General features: G+C 47.4%; 1 long non-coding RNA gene across 1 annotated transcript in view; it reads left to right on the top strand.

Annotated features, from left to right (window-relative positions):
* Positions 1-14,107: 14,107 nt before the first annotated feature.
* Positions 14,108-27,563, top strand: part of LOC142436132 (uncharacterized) — a 129,833-nt gene continuing 116,377 nt past the window's right edge. The window contains exon 1 of the long non-coding RNA XR_012781796.1: positions 14,108-14,315. This is a non-coding gene — a long non-coding RNA (uncharacterized LOC142436132). The remainder of the gene's footprint in view (positions 14,316-27,563) is intronic.

Raw genomic sequence — 27,563 nt, 5'->3', positions numbered from 1 at the left:
GTATCATTACCTCCTTACCCACTGCTCTACTTATTCTCACTTTATTCACTAGCCCTTCTAACTTTTCCACCGCACTCAGTTTCAACGTGCTCAGGTTGGTGTTGGGCTTTTATTTACTCGCTTTCTTCTTTATTCCTCTTTTTTTCCCCTTTTCCCCTCTTTTTCCTCTTCTCTCCCACTCTCTCCTCTCATATGCCACTAAAGGCTTCCAGGTCACTTCCCTCCGCTTAGGGCAAATCAACCCAAATAGCAGGAGGCACACTCCAGCCTGCCCTGTGTGGGAGTGCTGTACACCACACAAGGCACCTGGGACAAACACCTACAGTGCGCTGCACCGTTGAAGAAACCTCCGTCATGCCCCTAAGGTGATCTCGTCAACTAGGGCAATTCTGCCCAGCACCACTGGGTCCCGGCATTAAAAGGGCACACTGACCTGCCATGTTGGAGCAGTGTCTAAACCCCTCTGGCCCCTCATCCAAGCAATCAGGGATCAGCTACTACTTTATACTTTATTTCCTCCTTCTCTCTCTCCTTGCTCTTTACCATCACAGCCAACCTTAGTGAACTCAGTTGGATTTATTTCCTTCTTTCTCTTTATTCTCTTTTTCTTTCTTTCCTCTTTCTGTCTTTGCTTTCTTCACCTCTCTCTTAGCTTGTACGATTCTCTCTGCTCCCTCTCATTGCTTGCACATACCACTGCTGGTTTCCAGAGCCCTACACTCTGCCTAGGGCAACCCTGTCCTCCTAGTGGGCAGCCTGACCCCTAAGACAGTACTGCACACAGGACGAGTCAGAGCTACACACAGCATAACACAGGGTCAGTTATTTCTTTAACCATTTAAAAAATACTCTCTCCTCCTCCTTCCTTTTCTCTTCTCTCTTTTTCCTTTTATTGGGCTCTTCTTACAGGTTTTCTGCTTTTCTCCGCTCCATCTAGCTCTTCTCTACTTCCTACCACAGCCTCCACAGATTTGGTTCTCCTTTTTAGTTGTTTTCTTTTTTTTTTTTTACTGTTGTCACCTTTGTTTACTCTGTGCATTTTAGTTGTCTGTGGGTGAGTGGTTGTCAGTCTGGTTGGCATTATTGCCCCAGTCTGTGTCTTCCTCTTTCTCTCTTTTTCCTCTCCTTTCACTCTCTTTCCCATCACAAGACAATAGCTGTCTCCAGGCCACTCCCCTCTGCCTAGGGCAAACCTGAAGGCCCAACTGAGGGAGCTCCCACCCCCCCACTTATTGGTGTGGCAAGCAGCTGGGGAATTCACGCTGGTCCTCTCCCACACACTAAGCCACAGGTTGTTCTCCCCTATAAAAAGTGGGGGCATCCCCAGCCTAAATCCTGAGGTCCTACAAGTGACTGTGGGAAACGCCTGACCACCACTTGTGAGGCTCCACGCTACTGTGGGAACATCCACCCAATCTCCAAGGCGATCTCTCTGTACATCCCCTTGTCTAGCCAGATTTGTAAAGTAGAATTTGGATCATGATAGTGGGGGGAGGAAGCATTTAGGAACTAGAGGAAACATGTTTCATTGTTGCTACCCTGCACCCTGACTGGCTTATCTCGTCCCCACATCCCTTCAGGAAGGGGGTGTCCAGTTACCTACCAATGGGCTTTGAGTCTCCACTCTGCACTCACCCTCATTTACAATGACATGATTTTTGTGTTCTTTGATGCTTGATATCTGATCCCTTCAACAGTTCATGGTCACACAGGCTGGTGTGCTTCCTCCATGTGGGCTTTGTTGCTTCTGAGCTAGATGGCCGCTTCTTTATTTTCAAGCCTGTAAGATCCCAGATGCTATAACTTTTGATAGCCAGGCACCATCAGCTTTCTTCACCACATTTGCTAGTGCACACATTTTTCTTCAACCATCATGTTAGAAAGGTGTTCATCATGGAATGCCAATTTAATATAACGTGTTCTTGCATTGAGTAAGTATTTGGCAATGTCCATCTACTGCCTTAATACTAAGTCTATAAATATATGCACGTTGATCTATTTACGAACCCTCCTGTATAAATATATTTACATATGTACATGCCAGTATGTAGACCTCTAGAAATACCCTTTGTCACCTAGTTCTTTCCTCTATTTACTTTTACTTTCCTCTTGTCCGACTATCATGCTCAGCTTTCACTTGGGTTTGAGTAATTTCTCTTGGTTACATTGCCCTTGCTGAATACCTACCAGGCTTCTCACACCCTCCTTGCAACGGATTTTGGATTACTTGTTGCTCCCCTGTCGCTGGATTGGTCAGCATCACCTCCTTACCCCCTCCTCTCTCTCTCCCATGTCCCCGGGAACCATTGGTCCTGTTGTTTTCTCCTCCAGCCTATTCTTCCAGCCTATCTTATCTAGATAGATCTGTTGAGATAATAATATGCACCAAAAATCAAACCATAGCAGGATAGGCGATGGGTGAGAACACAGTGATGACAAAAAAACAACAACAGAAAACCAATGATCAATAAAAGAGTAAATTAATTAAAAGACAAAAAAAATTTTTAAGAAAGAAAAACCTGTAAATAGATCAAGGTCTGATTTTTTTTTCTATAGGTGTGTCCTTCAGTCAAGTCTGATGGCGTATCATGCTCTGGCCCCAGAGTCTGTCCTTTGTACTCCCTCAGGGGCTACCCGCTCTGCTCCCATGGTTGCTCTGCTGCATGCTTTTAGTGATTTGCCTCCGGGTTGGAGGGCCAGTCGGGTCAGTCCCAACACAGAGTCTCCGGTATTGTCCCCATAGGGCCCTGGGCCAGCAAGGGATGGCATGTCTCATAGTGGGATCAGCCATATGGTCCACTCTGTACATTGGCTGTTCAGAGTGCCAAAATCATCCTCCAAGCCTGGTGGACCAGTGTGTGCTCCACTCTCTTCCTCCCCCTTCATTTGCCCCTGTGTGCTCTGATCAGACATGTCCATCTCCCCTAGCTACAGGTTCAGTGCCGTCTTCTAAAGTAAATTCTTCTGGGGGGAGGGGCAGTTGTCCACTGGTATGGAGGCTGGACCATCCACTTTTCATTTAGGATCAAAAGCATCTAGCTTTTAGCATTAGGTGCTATTGAGTCAGTTCCAACTCAAGGCAGAATGAACCACTGCGCAGTCCTACACCATCTTCAAAACTGTTGTTATACTTGAACCTAACATTTCAGCCTTTTCCAGGGACTGGCATCTCCTGATAACATACCCAAAGCATGTGAAGTCTCCCCGTGCTTGCTTCTAAGGACCTTTCAGACTGTTCTTCTGACACAAATCTGTTCATTCTTCCAGCACTCAATGGTATTTTTAATATTCTTGGCTAGTGTCATCTTGATGGGTTGAAACACTATCTCGCTCTAGTGTTGATGTACATTTTTCTGATGCCTAATTATACTGAGTATCTTTTAAGGTAATCATTTAATTTTTATGGCATTTTGAAAAGATGTCAATGAGGTCTATTTAATTTGTGTTCAGATGGAAACACATAACTCAAACTAAATATGTGACAGTAGAATAAGAATCCATTTTATCCTAAATACTTGAGATATTTATACAGCCTACTCAAGTTTTTATCAACACAGATAAGGTGGCGGTGGTGGTGGTGGTGGTGGTGGTGGTGGTGGTGGTGGTGGTGGTGGTTTTTAAGAGTTAATCTCTAAATAGGGGGCTGTAGTACTGAGCACTGAATCTCCTTTGCTTGATTAATTTTTATGTTAGGGAAGTAATACAAGGATTCCATCAAATGACCCATCAGTTTGAGGAAAAAGCATATCAGAATTGATGGTCAAAGCCTATATGGCTTTATGGTTTAGTCTCTAGGGGTATGTAATGCTCTTGTGAAAATAGTATTCCTCATGATAATAACGAGGAACTGGTGGGCTTCCAGGGCTGGGAGCTGAACTGAGGGGCAGTTCTACCCTGTCTAATAGGGTCACTATGAGTTGGCAAAGACTCGATGGCTGTCATTTTGATTTGTTTGACTTGAGTACTGGCATTCAGTGTGTTTATCGAAATCAATAAATTACAAGCATTTTTGATGTCTATTTTTTACATACAAAATTTAAATCCCCCAAGCCTCTGAAAACTGCGAAGATTTCACAGCACTAGGTTGGTACTCTCCCATCCAAGAATCAGTGAAACTGGCAGGGTGTGAGGCATTCAGGCTCCCTCAGTTCCTCCTGCTGCCTTCCCTGACCCTGGTCACTTGCTTCTATTACCTCTCTTGGACCTTACATGCATTTGAATTAGAACACCATAGAGTACAGTGCTCTACATGTGCAGCAGCTCTAACCATGTCACTCTCTGTCTCTATGAAGCCTCTTCCAACAAAATTCAAATGTGATTGTATGTGCACACATAAACACACGCATGCACCAGAGCACCCTTCTTAACAGAGAGTCAGGAGGGTCTCTTAATTATTTGCTGTCCTCACTTTGGACACAAGTCCCTTGATGATGAGTAGGAGAAAAGGAACATCAGGTAGTGGGGGAAACCCTAAAGAGGAACAGAGGAGAGCTTTAACTAAGAATAATGCTACTAGGGGAATGATGGCATGTGAGGAAAATTAGATACTTCCAGACTGTCAGTTTTTTCCATACAGCAAAATTAACTTTTCTAGTTTTGTCTAAAACTGGCCCCAGGAAATTTCAAATAGCACATCTCTGATTATCTAACCTACAAAGGAGTAGCCGGCCTTCCACCCACCCCCACCCCACCCCCGCCAAAAAACCAAGCGGTACAAAGCTCCACTGGGTACACATTTCAAAATATACATTCTCCTGTTTGGGCAGGCATCTGGCAACTTGCTCTGAGCTAGTGCACCCACACTTTTTTCCCAAGGTCATTGCTGGTGACAAGACCTTGTGCTCTTCTCACAAGCCAGAATGCAAACATAAATCAAGTCAGTGTAAGACGCCATCATCACCTCACTCAAATACACCTCGTCAAGTGAACTCAAACTTCAAGAAGATGCTCATTTGTTTGGTTTTGTTGATGTGAGGGTGATAGTGCATTTGGAGTTTAGTCATTGCACTAGGTCAGACTGTTAATCAAGCTTCCTATATAGAGGTTCTGAAGATATTGTGTAAGAAGGTCTGAGTTGTCTGGCTAGACCAGAGCTTGCACACTGCTATTGACTAGAAGTTCCGACACACAGAATCCAGGACAGATAAACCCCTCAGGACCAATACTGAGAGTAGCAACACCACGAGGGAAGGTAGGGGGGAGAAGCAGAAGAAAGGGGAAACCAATCTCAATGATGGACATACAGCCCCACTCCACCACCCAGGGGAACAAACAGCAGAAGTTTGGGTGAAGGGATACAGCAGAGGCGTAAAATATAAAAATAAAAAGTATGTATAAAGTATCAGTGGTTCACGTGGGTGGGAGGAGGGGAAAAAAGGAGCTCAAGGAGAAAGAACATGTTTGGAAATGATGATAGCAATGTATGTACAAATGTGCTTCATACAAATTGGTGTATGAATTGTTACAAGAGCTGTAAGATCCCCCAATAAAATGATTTATTTAAAATAAAAAGGACCGATTAGTGGTAGACAGGGGACTGGTTTTGCCACCATGACAGTGCACCTGCTCACACACAAAAAACAGCATGCCTCTATCGCCCGATCTGATCCCAGCACACCGAGGCAAAATACTAAGGGTGTACAACAGAACAGGAAGGGGAACAGAGCAACGAAGTCCCCAGGGAATACCAAAAATAGACTTTGGGGCCAGGGCTAGCTGACCCATCATACTCTATGAGAAAGCACTCCTAAAGGCCAACAAACAGTCCTTGAACTAACTAAAAGCTTTTCTTTCTTGTGTTTTGTTTTGCTTTTTGTCATTGGCTTGTTGGTGGTGGTGTTGTTCTTTTGTTTCATTTTGTTGCTTGGGTTTGCTCTGTCTTGTTTTTGTGCATGCTATGATTTCCACAGGTCTGTCTAAATGAGATAGGCTGGATGAACAATCTGGAGGAGAAAACAATGGGACTGACAGCTGGGGGAGGGAGATGGGAAAGGGGGGTGTAGGGAAAAAGGAAGTGCTGTTAACAAACCCAGGGACAAGGGAACACCAAGTGATCCAAATAGATGGTGAGGAGGGTGTAGGAAGCTTGGTAGAGTGTGACCAAGAGTAATGTAACCTAGAGGAATTACTGAAACACAAATGAAGGCTGAACATGAGAGTGGGACAATCAGAAAGTAAAAGGAAATCAAGGAAAGAGGTAGGAAGCAAAGGGCATTTATAGAGGTCTAAATAAAGGCATGTGCATATGTAAATATATTTATGTATAACGATGGGGAAATAGATCTATATGCATATATTTATAGGTTTAGTATTAAGGTAACAGATGTACATTGGGCCTCCATTCAAGTACTCCCTCAATGCAAAAATACTTTGTTGTATTAAAGTGGCATTCCGTGATGCTCACCTCCCCAACACAATTGCTGGAGGCAAATGGGTGCATAAGCAAATGTGGTGACTGAAGTTGATGGTGGTCGGCTATCAAAAGTTATACATTCTGGGGTCTTAAAAGCTTGAAGTTAAACAAGTGGTCATGTAGCTGAGAAGCAACAAAGCCCACATGAAAGAAGCACACCAGCATGTGTGATCACGAGGTGTCGGAAGAATCAGGTATCAGACATCATCGGAACAAAAAAATCATATCTTTGTGAATACGGGGGAGTGTGGAGTGAAAACCCAAAGCTCATTTGTAGATAATTGGACATCCCCTTACAGAAGGGTAGCAGGGAGGAGAGGAGCCAGTCAGGGTGCACTGTAGCAACAATGAAACATACAACTTTCCTCTAGCTCCTAAATGCTTCTTCCCCCACAACTAAAATGATCCCCATTCTACCTTACAAATCTAGCTAGACCTGAGGATGTACACTGGTACAGATAGGAACTGGAAACACAGGGAATCCAGGGCCGATGATCCCTTCAGGACCAGTGGTGAGAGTGGCGATACGAGGAGGGTAGAGGGAGGGAGGAATGGAAAGGGGAAACCGATTACAAGCATCTACATATAACCATCTCCCTGGGGGACAGACAACAGAAAAGTGGCTGAAGGGAGATATTGTATAGTGTAAGATATGACAAAATAATAATTTAGAATTTATTCAGGGTTCATGAGGGATGGGGAATAATTATCAGCTGATGCCAGCGGATTAAGTGGAGAGCAAATGTTTTCAGAATGATGAGGGCAATGAATGTACAAATATGATGTATGTATCAATTGTGATAAGAGTTGTATGAGGCCCCAAAAATTGATTATAAAAAAAGAGAAAAGAAATAACAGTATGAAAACATCCCCCAAAAAAGCATGCCTCTCTTGTCCCTCATATCCTAATCACCTGAACTCACTCCATGTGACTTCTTTCTGTTTCCATGAATGAAGGACAGTGGTTTGACAACACAGAAGAGGGGGGGAAAAAAACAAGGGTGTCACCCAAACTGCTGAGTTTGAAAAATGTTTCCAAGAATGTAATCACAGATTAGACAAATGTGTGAAGTGTAATGGAGAGTACTATGAAGGGGATAAAAAATTTAAATGCATAGTTTTGAAAAAATTGTAGTTTTTGTCGGGTTCCCCCTAGTAGCTTCCAATTTCATAGCAACTCAAGCCATCACCATACATCCAACTGACAGAGAAGGGGTGGGTTTTGTGTGTAGGTGGTGTTGGTTATTGCACAGGGGCAAGGGACTTCTGGTGGCATAGTACCTTATGCCTTGGGTGTCAACTGTAATGTCAGCAGTGGGGAACCACCAGTCAGTCCTCAGAAGAAAAGGATGAGGCGTTCTACTCCCATAGAGTTAGCCTTTGGGAAACCCACAGAGATAGTTCTGCTCTGATCTCATAGAGTCGCTATGGCTCAGCATCGACTCCATCGAAGTGAGCTGACAAACTAAAGGCAGGAGATCTGAAAGAGGATGCGGAGACGTTGTCTCAGGTACTTTGGACATATTACTATGGTGGAACCAGTCCTGCAAGAAGGGCGTCATTTTTGGCAGAGGGTTAGCAAACAAGAGGAAGACCCTTACTTAGGTGGATTGACACCGTGGCTGCGAGAATCGGCTCAAATACAGTAACAAGTGCGAGGATGGCGCAGGACTGGGCTTTGTTTCTCTCTCTAGTGCACAGGCCCCTATGAATCCGAACTGACTCCAGGGCTCTACAACATCAACTACTACAACCCTGAAGTTCAAACCTACCCAGTGGCTTCCCAAAAGGGAGGTGTGGCCATGTGCCTCTGTAAAGATGACAGCTAGGGAGCCCCTGCGGGGCAGTTCTACTCTGTGGCACAGGGGCAGCCAGGAGTCGGAATGTGCTTCACAGCAAAGGGTGTGCTTTGTCTCAGTTTGTGCCTGCTGCTGTTTATGCTATGCACTGAGTTTAACATGTGACACTCAGGAGCGAATGAATGGAAACACACCCATGATGCTTCCATGATGCCAGATGCAAGCTGACACTGTTTCTGAGTTCTGGGCATATTATTTTTTCAGAGATAATTTCCTGTAGCGGTGACACACCGAGTCCTATTTCATGTAAAAGCATCAGCAGCAGAGGAAAGCACTGCACAGAGAGAAGACTATGACACGTAACAGGCTTTCCATAGAGGAACAAAAGGGTGGATGTCTTGGGCTGCACTCTTTTCTTGTATACAGACAGTAAACAAGCTGAACACATCTCACCTAAGCATAACATTACAACTACTTGAAGCCCAGCTCAGGCATCTGGACAAGAGGCAGCAAGGAAGGATGGGAGAGAGTTAATGGGCTGGGCGTCCCCAAAGGTGCAGAGTGGGAATCAAGGGAGGATCCAGGACGAGCCAAGGCTTCTGGCAGAAGTCTGAGAGGAGAGCAGCAGAAAGGAGCTGCTCTCTGGGTCCTCACAGATGTAGCCAGTGAGAGAGCAGCAGTGCTGCCCCCTGGCGGTGCGCCGAAGGCAGGGCCGCTTCCCCCAGGGCTGGAGAGCTCTGGGGAAAGACAAACCCTGTCACTTTGGATGCCAAGTAAGGGGGCACTGTGTGCCGGTGGTGTACCTATGTTGGCCAAAGCGCTGCCCACTGTGCATTTGCTTCCCACAAGCACAGTTATCCTTCCTCGTGCATCCAGGAAAGACAGTTCTAGAAAAACACAAGCAGTAAAATAAAACACTGCCAGGTCTCGAACCATCCTCACCATTGTTACTATGCCCACTGATGTAGCCACTGGTTCGAGCTGTTTTATTGCCCGTCCTCCACTTTTTGCCAAGCATCATGTCCTTCATGGACTTGATGTCCCTTCAGGGACTGGTCTCTCCTGACAGCACGTCCAAAGATATCAAATGAAGTCCAGCCATCCTTCGTCCCCGTGTTCTCTTGGCAGTCCTTGTACTTTTATTGCTCAGTGTCTGATTATTTGGGACCAGGCCTTATTGCTGCCCCTTCCTCACCTTGGCCCCCAATCCCGACCCCAAGCCCTGCACATCCACTGTGTGAAACCTCCTGTTCCTGTAACCATCCCTGTGCTTTTGTGTGGGGGGTCTAGCTGGGTTCCCCTGGCAATTCGCCAGCTGCCCTTGGGAAAGTTCATGGAGTCGGCTAATTAGTAGAAAAGCCAAACGTCCAGCTGAGATTGGTTTACTCCCTAGCACCCTTGGGCAGGAGCACAGCCCCACTCCCGGTCCCAGGTAGCCAACGACCACACCTAGGTTCTCCGGACTTGGCAGCTGTAACATGTGGCCTGGGCTTCCCCTTCATTTGCTGCTCCTTTCTGGCTTGCTGTCTGACTTTTCTTTGCGGAATTAAAGCTGCAAATTGACAGGATCCCATAAACACTCTAAAGCCACAAAAAAACACCAAATGCCCACCCAAACATGTGAAACTTCCAAAAATCATCCTTAGAAGATTCCCAAACCCTAAACATTCCTAAACCCCATATATGCCCTGAAAACACCATGAAAGCCCTAAGAAAACCTAAAATGCTGGGGGAAAAAAACACATATAATATTAAAAATACCCTAAAATCCCTAAGGAACTCTGCAACATCACTAAAAACACCCTATTGTGCTGAAAAATACCTATACACTCTAAAAAACCACCCCTAAATCCCTTAAACACTCCCTAAAATCTTATAAAACACCCTAAAAACCCCAAACCACCCGAATGCCCCAAACACACCTTGAACGTCCACAAACAACCTAAAAGCCCTAAAAAATCACATGCCACCAAAAAGCCCTAAATGACCGCAAAATTCCAACTCATAGCCACCCTATAGAGGGCTTCTGGAGCTGTCAGTCTTTTATGGGAACAGCTTTATCGTTCTCCCAAGGAGAAGTTGGTAGGTTTGAAACCCTGACCTCATATTTAGCAGTCTAATAATTGCTGGACAGTGCCACCAAGGCTCTACTGGTGTAGTGGGTTACACATTGGGCTGCTAACCTCAAGGGAAACGGTTCAAAACCACCACCCACTCCTTGGGAGAAAGAAGAAGCTTTCTTTCTATTCCCCTAGATTTCTCATTGAAGGTGTAAAGTAACCTGTTAAATGCTCGCAGTGGCAGCAGCAATGTCTCATAACCATGGGGAAATGTGGTTCAGAAACTTCAGAAGCAAGCATCCACCAGTAGGTGACTGACCAGCAGTATTGACTTGGGCAAAGAGAAGGTGACATGGAAGGGTAAGGAGAAGAATGCGTGCAGAGGGCAGGTTGGCAGCTGAGCCTAAGTCCAGTAGAAACAACAGCAGAATGGCCTGTTCCTGGAAGGGCCACAGGAGATGGTGCGACTTCATGTAGCCCCCACTTACATGTGTAACAGCAGCAATTGCCTGAACACGTGGTCTCCCCAGGGAGGAGCCTTTGTGTGGTGTTAAGATGCTGTTACTGTCTGTTGTACTGTGGTGGCCTGCATTTGGCTGTAATGGTGGAAATTTTGCAGCCAGTAGTTCAAATGCCTGCTGGGTCACTCACTGCAGGTAGACTTCAGCAGTTTCCAGACAGAGAGACGAGGGAGGAGGACCTGGTCTTCCACTTCTGAAAGAACTGGCCAGTGTGAACCTTGTGAATGGCAGAACACTATACCTGAACATGAGTACCGCAGGCTATAAGGCATGATGGATTGACACAGTGGCTGCAGCAACGTGCTCAAACATAGGATAGTGCTGGCCTGGAAAATAGTTCATCGTCCATTAAAAAAAATCATTATATAGGGGCTCATACAACTTTTGTTGTTGTTTTTCCCTAAGGGAGAGCAGTGTATTGGTACACTGAGAGGTATATAGATCAATGGATTCGAACAGAAAAGCTACACATATATTCACCAGTCAACAGGAAACTAGCCTTCGAAAAAGGACACAGAAATATCCAAAGGGACAAATTCTGCTTGCTCAACAAATGGTGTTGGACAAACTGAGATACCGTATGTAGGAAAATGAAGCAAGCCCCAAACCTTCCCCCATGCACAGAAATTAACTGAAGAGGGGTTAAAACCTGAAAGTAAACCTCCGGGCTATCATAATCAATTTTTCGATGACCTCATCGGTCAGAAATCATTGTAGGAACGCCAAAGCGTTCTTGTGTTCAACGTCTACATACATAGCAGGTGCTCCAGTAAAGGGGAATCTTGGTGGAGCTGGCTCATCCATTCCTGAAGAGAGTAGAGCACCACGTTGGCCCATCACAGAGCTCAGGTGTAGAATCTTCCTCACTGTCATCCTTTATCTCAGCAGTGTCAGTGTTGGATTATGAATTTCCCAAAGAACCAGTATCGCTCAATTCTGTGCACAATGCTGACTCACTCTCGCTGTATCTCTTACAGCATCAGTTAGTGGGCTTGTTGTCTGCCTCAGGCTTTGTTCACGGAGATCCTCCAGCTAGTTGGTGGTGTGTGCGCATGAGCAGAGGCTTCCTGCCAATCCCCCATGAGTAGTAGAGCTCCCATGGTGTGGACTCCATGTAAGCCCTGTCCCAGACAGCACGCTTACATAGGAGGGTGGGCCCTGCAGCACAGAGGACCATTCCCCCTGTGGAATGGCCTCAGAGACCCACGTCCCTCACTGGCCAGCTGCTGGGGCTGTGGGCCCTAAGCTTCATGCCTGACTCAGGAATTGACACAGGGTGAGGCGACTCCAGTAGCTGTTTTGACTGGTCTAATCCAGCCTGAGATCATCCTTGCATGAGCCCTCTGCCCAGATTATTTTTGTTTCTTTTATGATCATTTTATTAGGGGCTCTTACAACACTAACCACAATCCATATATACATCAGCTGTTTGAAGCACATCTGACCATTAATTGCCCTCATTATTCTCAAAATCTCCACTCTTCACCCAAGCCCCTGGCCTCAGCTCCTCATTTTTTCCCCCCTCAATGCCCGCCACCCATCCCTCATCAATCCTTGGAAATGTACTAATTCTTTTGTCATATCTTCACCCACCTTTCTTTTGAGGTCAATGAAGATCCTTGTAATCGGTTCCCACTTTCCATCCTGCCCTTCCTCCACCCTCCCAGTATCTCCACTCATAACACTGGTCCTCACAGGCCCATCCACCCTGGATTCCCCGTGTTTGAAATTCCTATCGGTACTACAATACCTTCTCTAGTTTGGCCAGATTAGTATGGTAGAACTGGGTTCAGGTTAGTGGGGCAAGAGGAAGCATTAAGAACTTGAGGAGGCGGCCACCCGCCCGCTGGGTGCGCGGGCCCGGGCGTCGCGCGCTACGGGCCGCCCAGCGCAGCCAGAGGCTGGGAGCGCCCCGCAGGGCGCACGGGCGGCCTTGCAGGCGGGGACTCGGGACGCGCCCCTCGACGCCCTCGCGCACCCCACCGTCTTCCTGCCCGCGGGGCCCCCCCGAGGGGCTGCGAGCGGGGGTGTCGCAGGACCTGCGGCTGGATAAAACGAGAGACCCCCCTTGGTCAGCAGCGCGAGACCGTGGGGACGCGCGGCTCCTCGAATGTTGCGTCGTCTCATTTCTGGTTCCTCCATCCATTCACGCAGGCCGACCCCGCTCGCCTGATCAGTGGCACACACCCAGCCCAGTGGGAAAAGGAATGCTCTCCCACGTATATGCATTTTAGTTTGGAGTCCCTACAGGGTTTATGTACCCCGAGTCCTGGAGATGGGGATTGGTTTGATCTAACTGCACTTTACTTGCAGTGCGAGCCAGCGCGGCGCGGTGTCCCACTGGAAGCGCTGAGCCACACGTGCGTGTCAACACTTAGGACCATCCCCAAACATGCTTTTGCCAGGTGTCCGTGAGGAAGCCAATCAAGAGGGATCGTGCTATTCGGATTCGGTCCCCATGTCGCCGTTTTCGCCTTGCTTTCTGTTTTTGAATTCGGTTTCCCAAATGTCTGCCTCAAAACGAATACCCAACCAGGGGGTCCGCAGCCCTGGAAGTTTCCGGGGCTGTTCCCCAGACGCGCCTCGGGGGCTGCAAGGACTGCGCGTCGAGACTTTTCCGGTCGTGAAAAGTCGGCGGCGACAGCTGGGGGCCCTGGGTCACCGGGTGGTGTTGAGCAGGGACTCTGGGGCCCCGGCGTGGGACGCTGGCGGGTGCAAGTTCAAGAGGGTCAGGGGCTGATGCCTCCCCACGCCCCTGCCCTCCCCCAGCAAGGGCGCTCTGGGGTGCTGGGTCCTTGAGGCCCCGGCTGGCGGGGCCGCCCACGGTCAAGGCTTCGGGCACACGCGCGGGTGCGCTGAGGCCTGCCCTGTGCGGGGGTCTGGGCTCAGGCAGGTGGTCGCGGCGGCTCCGCGGGCGGGCGGGCGGGCGCCCAGCAGGAGGACCGACGACCCCCGGCGCGTCGCCGGCACCCAGCGCCCGGGCGTAGAGGCGGGCGGGGGGCTGCGCTCTGCCGCCGCCAGGGCCCCCTCCCTCCGCGCCCCCCCCGCGCCAGGTGAGCCGGGCCTGGGCCTCGGCGGGCCGCGGGGCTGCCCTCTCGCCGCCCTCCAGCGCCCCCTCGGGGCCGGGCCGCGCCGGGCTGCCGCCGGCCGGGGCTGGGGGTTGGGAGGGGCGGGGGTCGCGGGCGGGTCGCTCGTTCGGCCGCTGGCGGGGGGCGGGGGCCGGGCGGCCGCGCGCGAGGCCGGGCCAGCTGCCGCCGCGCCCTTGGCCTCCGACTCCGGCTCCGGCTCGGCTCGCCCTGGCGGCGGTGGCGCCGTGAGGAGGAGTCCGCGCTCCTCTGTGGCGGCGGCGGCGGCCGGCTCCAGGCCGGGTTTTGGCGCCGCCCGCCTGCTGCCTCCTGGCGGCTCCTGAACTCCAGCCCCCTCTCTATCAGCCTCTCACTCCGTCTCAATATGTCTCAAGATGGCGGCCAATGTGGGATCGATGTTTCAATATTGGAAGCGCTTTGATTTACAGCAGCTGCAGGTCAGGCTTCTCCTCTCTCGGCCTCTCGCTCGGGGGTGGGGGCTGCGGGCGGTCGCGGCCTCCCCGGGGGCGCCGGCCTGCCTCGCCGCCGGGGGGCCGCGGCGGAGGGGAGGAGGGGGGTGCCGGGAAAAGCGGGGCCGACTCGGGGACAAGTCCCTCTCACTCCCCGGCCCCCATTGATAACTCGCTTGATCGGAAATTGATCCTCTTTGTTCAATTCATCGATCAGCCCAAGATGGCGCCGGGAGCCGCCGCTGCCACCGCTGCCCCTGGTGTCTGCCCCCTCCCCTGGCGCCCCCCCCCCCCGTCCCGAGCCGCCGCCGCCGCCGGTTCCCCAAACTTCATGAGTGGAAAAATGGGCTTTTGGCACAAAATGACATTCAATCTTCACCAAGAGATTCAGGGCTAAATTGCTGCCCTATCTCTGACCTCAGCTTTTGTTTTATTTTAATTCTCATATAATTCACATATATCATTCAATACTTCAGTCATATTAAGATTTGTGTAATCCTCACCACAATCAGGTTTACATCATTTCCTTCTTTTATATTCATTTTTGTTAGCCCCCCCCTCACTCCCCCAAATCTTCCCTGCCTGTCCCTAGGAGATTGTTAATTCTGTTAGTGTCTCTCTGGATTTGCCTCTCCTGGATTTCATATGTATTAAAAAAAAATACAAAACAAAATCAAGAAACAAGTAGAAAAGAAAAACTAACAATGATAAAAGAGAGAAAAACCTCAATCGAACAGAAAGTGAAAAATACTAAAAACTGGAACCAAATTAAAATTAGTCTGAAGAGATCAAATGATCAGGTGTTACATTTGAACTTAACTGTATCTGTTCATGTCCATGGGCTGTGGTCAGAGGGAATTCACCCCGCATGTGCATTTGAGTCCTTTTGCAAACTGGGTGTTCCGAACTTAAGCTCTGATTCTTGTTCATACCTGCAGATTGAGATTCTATTATTTATCACCCTGGCATCACACTGGCTGTGCTGCTTGTTCTGGGCGGACTTAGTTGACATCTCACTTAGATGGCTGCTTATTTTCAGAAAAAAGGTTTAAGTACAAGGCCCTGTTCTTTGTGATAGATGTGCACCATCTGATTTCAGGGTTTTTTTACACCCTATGCTTTCCAGTCAAATATTCACTTGAGGTAATTCAAAACACTCACTTGGCTCGATGACGCCAGAATAGCTCCCCTCCATGCAGTTCCATGGAGCTCAGCATAGTTAGGGCGCAGAGATGAAAAGACGATTGAACCATGTACTGAACGTTCAGGTTTTTCCCTGCTTTTGAAAATCTGTTTGCGCTTGTAGAGTAAATGTTTTGTACTTTTTAAGAGTGTAAAAAAAAATAGATGGAGGGATTCAGAGAAAATGGCAACCAGATAGGACCCATCTATCTGGAGCTCCTGCTGCCAGACCAGAAAAATAGGAAATTAGGTGAAGGAAACGGGGAGGTGGAGTTCTGAAATTAGAACTAGGGTAACAGGGTTTCTCCTGAACCCCTTCTTTTGTGGGATTTCCACTCACAAAGCAAACCAAGAATGCTTTAAAGCAGCACTATAATTTTGACGAAGTGGCAGGCGCCAGATATGCCCTTGCCTGGAGCAGGGATCCCTGCAGGTGGACGCCCTGAGAGGGGGCAGAATCTCAGACACGAGGGGAACCCCACACTGAGCTCTCCATGCGGTTGGATGCCTTGAGCTCACGGTCAGGGGTTGGTGGTGGGTAGCCATAATTTAGAGTAGAAGAAAAAATATATTATTACCTTAGGAAGATCATGGTGTGGGAGAAAAAGGCAGAAAGTCGGGAGTCCAGGGAGCAAATTTAGTTCCAATTGGCCGACTAGTAAACAACCCCCCTGATAAGCTGCATCTCCCCCTCTGGGGGTCAGCTTGACAGCCACCAAATCTGAGCACATTACAAGTAGAATTTTTTTTAAGGGTGAAACATAAATGATTGGTTTAAAACTCAAACCCAAGTCTGGTTGCTCAGCTCCAAGCACCACATAGGGGAGTCCCTTAACATAAATCAGCATAAGAAGCAACCTAGCTAAGGAATGCCAGAACTCAGCCACAGGGCCTGGCAGCTTTTACCATAACAAAGACCCGCTGTAGCAGTGTCAGCCTTAAACAGCACTGAGCTGTAGCCCAGAGACTGTGGGAGACAATTTCATTCTAGCTGGCCAGAGGGATAAAAAAGAAAATCCTCTGATCTAGGAAGCATCAGCAGTCTAGATAGGACAACAAGCTTCCCTCTCAGTGATTCTACACATAGCTGGGGAGGCCCTGCCGGTCTTGGAGCCCTAGACGGGGCTGAGGGAGCCCCCCAGTGCCCCCTCCCAGCCCCTGCTGCAGTGCTACATGCAGCACAAGGCAGGTACTCCAGCACCCAAGTGACCCCTGGCCACGGGCGCGATCTTGCTTTTGAAGTAATCTCACACAGCATCTGTGGAACCCTACATCAGGGATGGGAAAGTCCATTAACGCATGCCCAGGAGAGCCAGCATAGGAAAGCTGGATTTTCCTGCCCGTGGGCTCCGATGGATGTTGCACCTGGAGCAGCCCACCTGGGCCAGATGATTGCAGTTCAGCCAATGGGATTGACCTGGGGTCCTTCACCAGCCTCCCCGGGAACCCTTGAAAAGGCAGGAACCAGAAGGGAGAGGGGTGGTCCAGGTCGTCTTCCTGGGAGGAGAGAGATCCTTGCATGACCTGAGGCAGTCTCTGCCAGGCCCCATGGTCAAAGGAATCCTATGGGTGCCTTGTAAAACCTGAAGCTTCTTTTAACTCTCATTAAATTCACTTGGATCACGAGCCCGGCTTCCGCATGAAATTTTTCTCGCGGGGAGCCAAGGACTGGGGTTGGAATTTAGGCCAGAGAGAGAGACCTTACAAGTCCATGACCCCGTGACCTTGAGGAAGAGTTGGAATTCCTCTGGCCTCAAGGACAGGTGATCAAGTATCATTACCTCCTTACCCACTGCTCTACTTATTCTCACTTTATTCACTAGCCCTTCTAACTTTTCCACCGCACTCAGTTTCAACGTGCTCAGGTTGGTGTTGGGCTTTTATTTACTCGCTTTCTTCTTTATCCCTCTTTTTTTCCCCTTTTCCCCTCTTTTTCCTCTTCTCTCCCACTCTCTCCTCTCATATGCCACTAAAGGCTTCCAGGTCACTTCCCTCCGCTTAGGGCAAATCAACCCAAATAGCAGGAGGCACTCCAGCCTGCCCTGTGTGGGAGTGCTGTACACCACACAAGGCACCTGGGACAAACACCTACAGTGCGCTGCACCGTTGAAGAAACCTCCGTCATGCCCCTAAGGTGATCTCGTCAACTAGGGCAATTCTGCCCAGCACCACTGGGTCCCGGCATTAAAAGGGCACACTGACCTGCCATGTTGGAGCAGTGTCTAAACCCCTCTGGCCCCTCATCCAAGCAATCAGGGATCAGCTACTACTTTATACTTTATTTCCTCCTTCTCTCTCTCCTTGCTCTTTACCATCACAGCCAACCTTAGTGAACTCAGTTGGATTTATTTCCTTCTTTCTCTTTATTCTCTTTTTCTTTCTTTCCTCTTTCTGTCTTTGCTTTCTTCACCTCTCTCTTAGCTTGTACGATTCTCTCTGCTCCCTCTCATTGCTTGCACATACCACTGCTGGTTTCCAGAGCCCTACACTCTGCCTAGGGCAACCCTGTCCTCCTAGTGGGCAGCCTGACCCCTAAGACAGTACTGCACACAGGACGAGTCAGAGCTACACACAGCATAACACAGGGTCAGTTATTTCTTTAACCATTTAAAAAATACTCTCTCCTCCTCCTTCCTTTTCTCTTCTCTCTTTTTCCTTTTATTGGGCTCTTCTTACAGGTTTTCTGCTTTTCTCCGCTCCATCTAGCTCTTCTCTACTTCCTACCACAGCCTCCACAGATTTGGTTCTCCTTTTTAGTTGTTTTCTTTTTTTTTTTTTTTTACTGTTGTCACCTTTGTTTACTCTGTGCATTTTAGTTGTCTGTGGGTGAGTGGTTGTCAGTCTGGTTGGCATTATTGCCCCAGTCTGTGTCTTCCTCTTTCTCTCTTTTTCCTCTCCTTTCACTCTCTTTCCCATCACAAGACAATAGCTGTCTCCAGGCCACTCCCCTCTGCCTAGGGCAAACCTGAAGGCCCAACTGAGGGAGCTCCCACCCCCCCACTTATTGGTGTGGCAAGCAGCTGGGGAATTCACGCTGGTCCTCTCCCACACACTAAGCCACAGGTTGTTCTCCCCTATAAAAAGTGGGGGCATCCCCAGCCTAAATCCTGAGGTCCTACAAGTGACTGTGGGAAACGCCTGACCACCACTTGTGAGGCTCCACGCTACTGTGGGAACATCCACCCAATCTCCAAGGCGATCTCTCTGTACATCCCCTTGTCTAGCCAGATTTGTAAAGTAGAATTTGGATCATGATAGTGGGGGGAGGAAGCATTTAGGAACTAGAGGAAACATGTTTCATTGTTGCTACCCTGCACCCTGACTGGCTTATCTCGTCCCCACATCCCTTCAGGAAGGGGGTGTCCAGTTACCTACCAATGGGCTTTGAGTCTCCACTCTGCACTCACCCTCATTTACAATGACATGATTTTTGTGTTCTTTGATGCTTGATATCTGATCCCTTCAACAGTTCATGGTCACACAGGCTGGTGTGCTTCCTCCATGTGGGCTTTGTTGCTTCTGAGCTAGATGGCCGCTTCTTTATTTTCAAGCCTGTAAGATCCCAGATGCTATAACTTTTGATAGCCAGGCACCATCAGCTTTCTTCACCACATTTGCTAGTGCACACATTTTTCTTCAACCATCATGTTGGAAAGGTGTTCATCATGGAATGCCAATTTAATATAACGTGTTCTTGCATTGAGTAAGTATTTGGCAATGTCCATCTACTGCCTTAATACTAAGTCTATAAATATATGCACGTTGATCTATTTACGAACCCTCCTGTATAAATATATTTACATATGTACATGCCAGTATGTAGACCTCTAGAAATACCCTTTGTCACCTAGTTCTTTCCTCTATTTACTTTTACTTTCCTCTTGTCCGACTATCATGCTCAGCTTTCACTTGGGTTTGAGTAATTTCTCTTGGTTACATTGCCCTTGCTGAATACCTACCAGGCTTCTCACACCCTCCTTGCGACGGATTTTGGATTACTTGTTGCTCCCCTGTCGCTGGATTGGTCAGCATCACCTCCTTACCCCCTCCTCTCTCTCTCCCATGTCCCCGGGAACCATTGGTCCTGTTGTTTTCTCCTCCAGCCTATTCTTCCAGCCTATCTTATCTAGATAGATCTGTTGAGATAATAATATGCACCAAAAATCAAACCATAGCAGGATAGGCGATGGGTGAGAACACAGTGATGACAAAAAAACAACAACAGAAAACCAATGATCAATAAAAGAGTAAATTAATTAAAAGACAAAAAAAATTTTTAAGAAAGAAAAACCTGTAAATAGATCAAGGTCTGATTTTTTTTTTCTATAGGTGTGTCCTTCAGTCAAGTCTGATGGCATATCATGCTCTGGCCCCAGAGTCTGTCCTTTGTACTCCCTCAGGGGCTACCCGCTCTGCTCCCATGGTTGCTCTGCTGCATGCTTTTAGTGATTTGCCTCCGGGTTGGAGGGCCAGTCGGGTCAGTCCCAACACAGAGTCTCCGGTATTGTCCCCATAGGGCCCTGGGCCAGCAAGGGATGGCATGTCTCATAGTGGGATCAGCCATATGGTCCACTCTGTACATTGGCTGTTCAGAGTGCCAAAATCATCCTCCAAGCCTGGTGGACCAGTGTGTGCTCCACTCTCTTCCTCCCCCTTCATTTGCCCCTGTGTGCTCTGATCAGACATGTCCATCTCCCCTAGCTACAGGTTCAGTGCCGTCTTCTAAAGTAAATTCTTCTGGGGGGAGGGGCAGTTGTCCACTGGTATGGAGGCTGGACCATCCACTTTTCATTTAGGATCAAAAGCATCTAGCTTTTAGCATTAGGTGCTATTGAGTCAGTTCCAACTCAAGGCAGAATGAACCACTGCGCAGTCCTACACCATCTTCAAAACTGTTGTTATACTTGAACCTAACATTTCAGCCTTTTCCAGGGACTGGCATCTCCTGATAACATACCCAAAGCATGTGAAGTCTCCCCGTGCTTGCTTCTAAGGACCTCTCAGACTGTTCTTCTGACACAAATCTGTTCATTCTTCCAGCACTCAATGGTATTTTTAATATTCTTGGCTAGTGTCATCTTGATGGGTTGAAACACTATCTCGCTCTAGTGTTGATGTACATTTTTCTGATGCCTAATTATACTGAGTATCTTTTAAGGTAATCATTTAATTTTTATGGCATTTTGAAAAGATGTCAATGAGGTCTATTTAATTTGTGTTCAGATGGAAACACATAACTCAAACTAAATATGTGACAGTAGAATAAGAATCCATTTTATCCTAAATACTTGAGATATTTATACAGCCTACTCAAGTTTTTATCAACACAGATAAGGTGGCGGTGGTGGTGGTGGTGGTGGTGGTGGTGGTGGTGGTGGTGGTTTTTAAGAGTTAATCTCTAAATAGGGGGCTGTAGTACTGAGCACTGAATCTCCTTTGCTTGATTAATTTTTATGTTAGGGAAGTAATACAAGGATTCCATCAAATGACCCATCAGTTTGAGGAAAAAGCATATCAGAATTGATGGTCAAAGCCTATATGGCTTTATGGTTTAGTCTCTAGGGGTATGTAATGCTCTTGTGAAAATAGTATTCCTCATGATAATAACGAGGAACTGGTGGGCTTCCAGGGCTGGGAGCTGAACTGAGGGGCAGTTCTACCCTGTCTAATAGGGTCACTATGAGTTGGCAAAGACTCGATGGCTGTCAGTTTGGTTTGTTTGACTTGAGTACTGGCATTCAGTGTGTTTATCGAAATCAATAAATTACAAGCATTTTTGATGTCTATTTTTTACATACAAAATTTAAATCCCCCAAGCCTCTGAAAACTGCGAAGATTTCACAGCACTAGGTTGGTACTCTCCCATCCAAGAATCAGTGAAACTGGCAGGGTGTGAGGCATTCAGGCTCCCTCAGTTCCTCCTGCTGCCTTCCCTGACCCTGGTCACTTGCTTCTATTACCTCTCTTGGACCTTACATGCATTTGAATTAGAACACCATAGAGTACAGTGCTCTACATGTGCAGCAGCTCTAACCATGTCACCCTCTGTCTCTATGAAGCCTCTTCCAACAAAATTCAAATGCGATTGTATGTGCACACATAAACACACGCATGCACCAGAGCACCCTTCTTAACAGAGAGTCAGGAGGGTCTCTTAATTATTTGCTGCCCTCACTTTGGACACAAGTCCCTTGATGATGAGTAGGAGAAAAGGAACATCAGGTAGTGGGGGAAACCCTAAGGAGGAACAGAGGAGAGCTTTAACTAAGAATAATGCTACTAGGGGAATGATGGCATGTGAGGAAAATTAGATACTTCCAGACTGTCAGATTTTTCCATACAGCAAAATTAACTTTTCTAGTTTTGTCTAAAACTGGCCCCAGGAAATTTCAAATAGCACATCTCAGATTATCTAACCTACAAAGGAGTAGCCGGCCTTCCACCCACCCCCACCCCACCCCCGCCAAAAAACCAAGCGGTACAAAGCTCCACTGGGTACACATTTCAAAATATACATTCTCCTGTTTGGGCAGGCATCTGGCAACTTGCTCTGAGCTAGTGCACCCACACTTTTTTCCCAAGGTCATTGCTGGTGACAAGACCTTGTGCTCTTCTCACAAGCCAGAATGCAAACATAAATCAAGTCAGTGTAAGACGCCATCATCACCTCACTCAAATACACCTCGTCAAGTGAACTAAAACTTCAAGAAGATGCTCATTTGTTTGGTTTTGTTGATGTGAGGGTGATAGTGCATTTGGAGTTTAGTCATTGCACTAGGTCAGACTGTTAATCAAGCTTCCTATATAGAGGTTCTAAAGATATTGTGTAAGAAGGTCTGAGTTGTCTGGCTAGACCAGAGCTTGCACACTGCTATTGACTAGAAGTTCCGACACACAGAATCCAGGACAGATAAACCCCTCAGGACCAATACTGAGAGTAGCAACACCACGAGGGAAGGTAGGGGGGAGAAGCAGAAGAAAGGGGAAACCAATCTCAATGATGGACATACAGCCCCACTCCACCACCCAGGGGAACAAACAGCAGAAGTTTGGGTGAAGGGATACAGCAGAGGCGTAAAATATAAAAATAAAAAGTATGTATAAAGTATCAGTGGTTCACGTGGGTGGGAGGAGGGGAAAAAAGGAGCTCAAGGAGAAAGAACATGTTTGGAAATGATGATAGCAATGTATGTACAAATGTGCTTCATACAAATTGGTGTATGAATTGTTACAAGAGCTGTAAGATCCCCCAATAAAATGATTTATTTAAAATAAAAAGGACTGATTAGTGGTAGACAGGGGACTGGTTTTGCCACCATGACAGTGCACCTGCTCACACACAAAAAACAGCATGCCTCTATCGCCCGATCTGATCCCAGCACACCGAGGCAAAATACTAAGGGTGTACAACAGAACAGGAAGGGGAACAGAGCAACGAAGTCCCCAGGGAATACCAAAAATAGACTTTGGGGCCAGGGCTAGCTGACCCATCATACTCTATGAGAAAGCACTCCTAAAGGCCAACAAACAGTCCTTGAACTAACTAAAAGCTTTTCTTTCTTGTGTTTTGTTTTGCTTTTTGTCATTGGCTTGTTGGTGGTGGTGTTGTTCTTTTGTTTCATTTTGTTGCTTGGGTTTGCTCTGTCTCGTTTTTGTGCATGCTATGATTTCCACAGGTCTGTCTAAATGAGATAGGCTGGATGAACAATCTGGAGGAGAAAACAATGGGACTGACAGCTGGGGGAGGGAGATGGGAAAGGGGGGTGTAGGGAAAAAGGAAGTGCTGTTAACAAACCCAGGGACAAGGGAACACCAAGTGATCCAAATAGATGGTGAGGAGGGTGTAGGAGGCTTGGTAGAGTGTAACCAAGAGTAATGTAACCTAGAGGAATTACTGAAACACAAATGAAGGCTGAACATGAGAGTGGGACAATCAGAAAGTAAAAGGAAATCAAGGAAAGAGGTAGGAAGCAAAGGGCATTTATAGAGGTCTAAATAAAGGCATGTGCATATGTAAATATATTTATGTATAACGATGGGGAAATAGATCTATATGCATATATTTATAGGTTTAGTATTAAGGTAACAGATGTACATTGGGCCTCCATTCAAGTACTCCCTCAATGCAAAAATACTTTGTTGTATTAAAGTGGCATTCCGTGATGCTCACCTCCCCAACACAATTGCTGGAGGCAAATGGGTGCATAAGCAAATGTGGTGACTGAAGTTGATGGTGGTCGGCTATCAAAAGTTATACATTCTGGGGTCTTAAAAGCTTGAAGTTAAACAAGTGGTCATGTAGCTGAGAAGCAACAAAGCCCACATGAAAGAAGCACACCAGCATGTGTGATCACGAGGTGTCGGAAGAATCAGGTATCAGACATCATCGGAACAAAAAAATCATATCTTTGTGAATACGGGGGAGTGTGGAGTGAAAACCCAAAGCTCATTTGTAGATAATTGGACATCCCCTTACAGAAGGGTAGCAGGGAGGAGAGGAGCCAGTCAGGGTGCACTGTAGCAACAATGAAACATACAACTTTCCTCTAGCTCCTAATTGCTTCTTCCCCCACAACTAAAATGATCCCCATTTTACCTTACAAATCTAGCTAGACCTGAGGATGTACACTGGTACAGATAGGAACTGGAAACACAGGGAATCCAGGGCGGATGATCCCTTCAGGACCAGTGGTGAGAGTGGCGATACGAGGAGGGTAGAGGGAGGGAGGAATGGAAAGGGGAAACCGATTACAAGGATCTACATATAACCATCTCCCTGGGGGACAGACAACAGAAAAGTGGCTGAAGGGAGATATTGTATAGTGTAAGATATGACAAAATAATAATTTAGAAATTATTCAGAGTTCATGAGGGATGGGGAATAATTATCAGCTGATGCCAGCGGATTAAGTGGAGAGCAAATGTTTTCAGAATGATGAGGGCAATGAATGTACAAATATGATGTATGTATCAATTGTGATAAGAGTTGTATGAGGCCCCAAAAATTGATTATAAAAAAAGAGAAAAGAAATAACAGTATGAAAACATCCCCCAAAAAAGCATGCCTCTCTTGTCCCTCATATCCTAATCACCTGAACTCACTCCATGTGACTTCTTTCTGTTTCCATGAATGAAGGACAGTGGTTTGACAACACAGAAGAGGGGGAGAAAAAACAAGGGTGTCACCCAAACTGCTGAGTTTGAAAAATGTTTCCAAGAATGTAATCACAGATTAGACAAATGTGTGAAGTGTAATGGAGAGTACTATGAAGGGGATAAAAAATTTAAATGCATAGTTTTGAAAAAATTGTAGTTTTTGTCGGGTTCCCCCTAGTAGCTTCCAATTTCATAGCAACTCAAGCCATCACCATACATCCAACTGACAGAGAAGGGGTGGGTTTTGTATGTAGGTGGTGTTGGTTATTGCACAGGGGCAAGGGACTTCTGGTGGCATAGTACCTTATGCCTTGGGTGTCAACTGTAATGTCAGCAGTGGGGAACCAACAGTCAGTCCTCAGAAGAAAAGGATGAGGTGTTCTACTCCCATAGAGTTAGCCTTTGGGAAACCCACAGAGATAGTTCTGCTCTGATCTCATAGAGTCGCTATGGCTCAGCATCGACTCCATCGAAGTGAGCTGACAAACTAAAGGCAGGAGATCTGAAAGAGGATGCGGACACGTTGTCTCAGGTACTTTGGACATATTACTATGGTGGAACCAGTCCTGCAAGAAGGGCGTCATTTTTGGCAGAGGGTTAGCAAACAAGAGGAAGACCCTTACTTAGGTGGATTGACACCGTGGCTGCGAGAATCGGCTCAAATACAGTAACAAGTGCGAGGATGGCGCAGGACTGGGCTTTGTTTCTCTCTCTAGTGCACAGGCCCCTATGAATCCGAACTGACTCCAGGGCTCTACAACATCAACTACTACAACCCTGAAGTTCAAACCTACCCAGTGGCTTCCCAAAAGGGAGGTGTGGCCATGTGCCTCTGTAAAGATGACAGCTAGGGAGCCCCTGCGGGGCAGTTCTACTCTGTGGCACAGGGGCAGCCAGGAGTCGGAATGTGCTTCACAGCAAAGGGTGTGCTTTGTCTCAGTTTGTGCCTGCTGCTGTTTATGCTATGCACTGAGTTTAACATGTGACACTCAGGAGCGAATGAATGGAAACACACCCATGATGCTTCCATGATGCCAGATGCAAGCTGACACTGTTTCTGAGTTCTGGGCATATTATTTTTTCAGAGATAATTTCCTGTAGCGGTGACACACCGAGTCCTATTTCATGTAAAAGCATCAGCAGCAGAGGAAAGCACTGCACAGAGAGAAGACTATGACACGTAACAGGCTTTCCATAGAGGAACAAAAGGGTGGATGTCTTGGGCTGCACTCTTTTCTTGTATACAGACAGTAAACAAGCTGAACACATCTCACCTAAGCATAACATTACAACTACTTGAAGCCCAGCTCAGGCATCTGGACAAGAGGCAGCAAGGAAGGATGGGAGAGAGTTAATGGGCTGGGCGTCCCCAAAGGTGCAGAGTGGGAATCAAGGGAGGATCCAGGACGAGCCAAGGCTTCTGGCAGAAGTCTGAGAGGAGAGCAGCAGAAAGGAGCTGCTCTCTGGGTCCTCACAGATGTAGCCAGTGAGAGAGCAGCAGTGCTGCCCCCTGGCGGTGCGCCGAAGGCAGGGCCGCTTCCCCCAGGGCTGGAGAGCTCTGGGGAAAGACAAACCCTGTCACTTTGGATGCCAAGTAAGGGGGCACTGTGTGCCGGTGGTGTACCTATGTTGGCCAAAGCGCTGCCCACTGTGCATTTGCTTCCCACAAGCACAGTTATCCTTCCTCGTGCATCCAGGAAAGACAGTTCTAGAAAAACACAAGCAGTAAAATAAAACACTGCCAGGTCTCGAACCATCCTCACCATTGTTACTATGCCCACTGGTGTAGCCACTGGTTCGAGCTGTTTTATTGCCCGTCCTCCACTTTTTGCCAAGCATTATGTCCTTCATGGACTTGATGTCCCTTCAGGGACTGGTCTCTCCTGACAGCACGTCCAAAGATATCAAATGAAGTCCAGCCATCCTTTGTCCCCATGTTCTCTTGGCAGTCCTTGTACTTTTATTGCTCAGTGTCTGATTATTTGGGACCAGGCCTTATTGCTGCCCCTTCCTCACCTTGGCCCCCAATCCCGACCCCAAGCCCTGCACATCCACTGTGTGAAACCTCCTGTTCCTGTAACCATCCCTGTGCTTTTGTGTGGGGGGTCTAGCTGGGTTCCCCTGGCAATTCGCCAGCTGCCCTTGGGAAAGTTCATGGAGTCGGCTAATTAGTAGAAAAGCCAAACGTCCAGCTGAGATTGGTTTACTCCCTAGCACCCTTGGGCAGGAGCACAGCCCCACTCCCGGTCCCAGGTAGCCAACGACCACACCTAGGTTCTCCGGACTTGGCAGCTGTAACATGTGGCCTGGGCTTCCCCTTCATTTCCTGCTCCTTTCTGGCTTGCTGTCTGACTTTTCTTTGCGGAATTAAAACTGCAAATTGACAGGATCCCATAAACACTCTAAAGCCACAAAAAAACACCAAATGCCCACCCAAACATGTGAAACTTCCAAAAATCATCCTTAGAAGATTCCCAAACCCTAAACATTCCTAAACCCCATATATGCCCTGAAAACACCATGAAAGCCCTAAGAAAACCTAAAATGCTGGGGGAAAAAAACACATATAATATTAAAAATACCCTAAAATCCCTAAGGAACTCTGCAACATCACTAAAAACACCCTATTGTGCTGAAAAATACCTATACACTCTAAAAAACCACCCCTAAATCCCTTAAACACTCCCTAAAATCTTATAAAACACCCTAAAAAACCCAAACCACCCGAATGCCCCAAACACACCTTGAACGTCCACAAACAACCTAAAAGCCCTAAAAAATCACATGCCACCAAAAAGCCCTAAATGACCGCAAAATTCCAACTCATAGCCACCCTATAGAGGGCTTCTGGAGCTGTCAGTCTTTTATGGGAACAGCTTTATCGTTCTCCCAAGGAGA

The sequence above is a fragment of the Tenrec ecaudatus genome, unplaced genomic scaffold (assembly GCF_050624435.1).
Source record: "Tenrec ecaudatus isolate mTenEca1 unplaced genomic scaffold, mTenEca1.hap1 Scaffold_159, whole genome shotgun sequence".
NCBI lineage: Eukaryota > Metazoa > Chordata > Mammalia > Afrosoricida > Tenrecidae > Tenrec > Tenrec ecaudatus.
The sequence above is the reverse complement of the archived record's forward strand: the minus strand, read 5'-3'. Positions and strand labels throughout refer to the sequence as shown.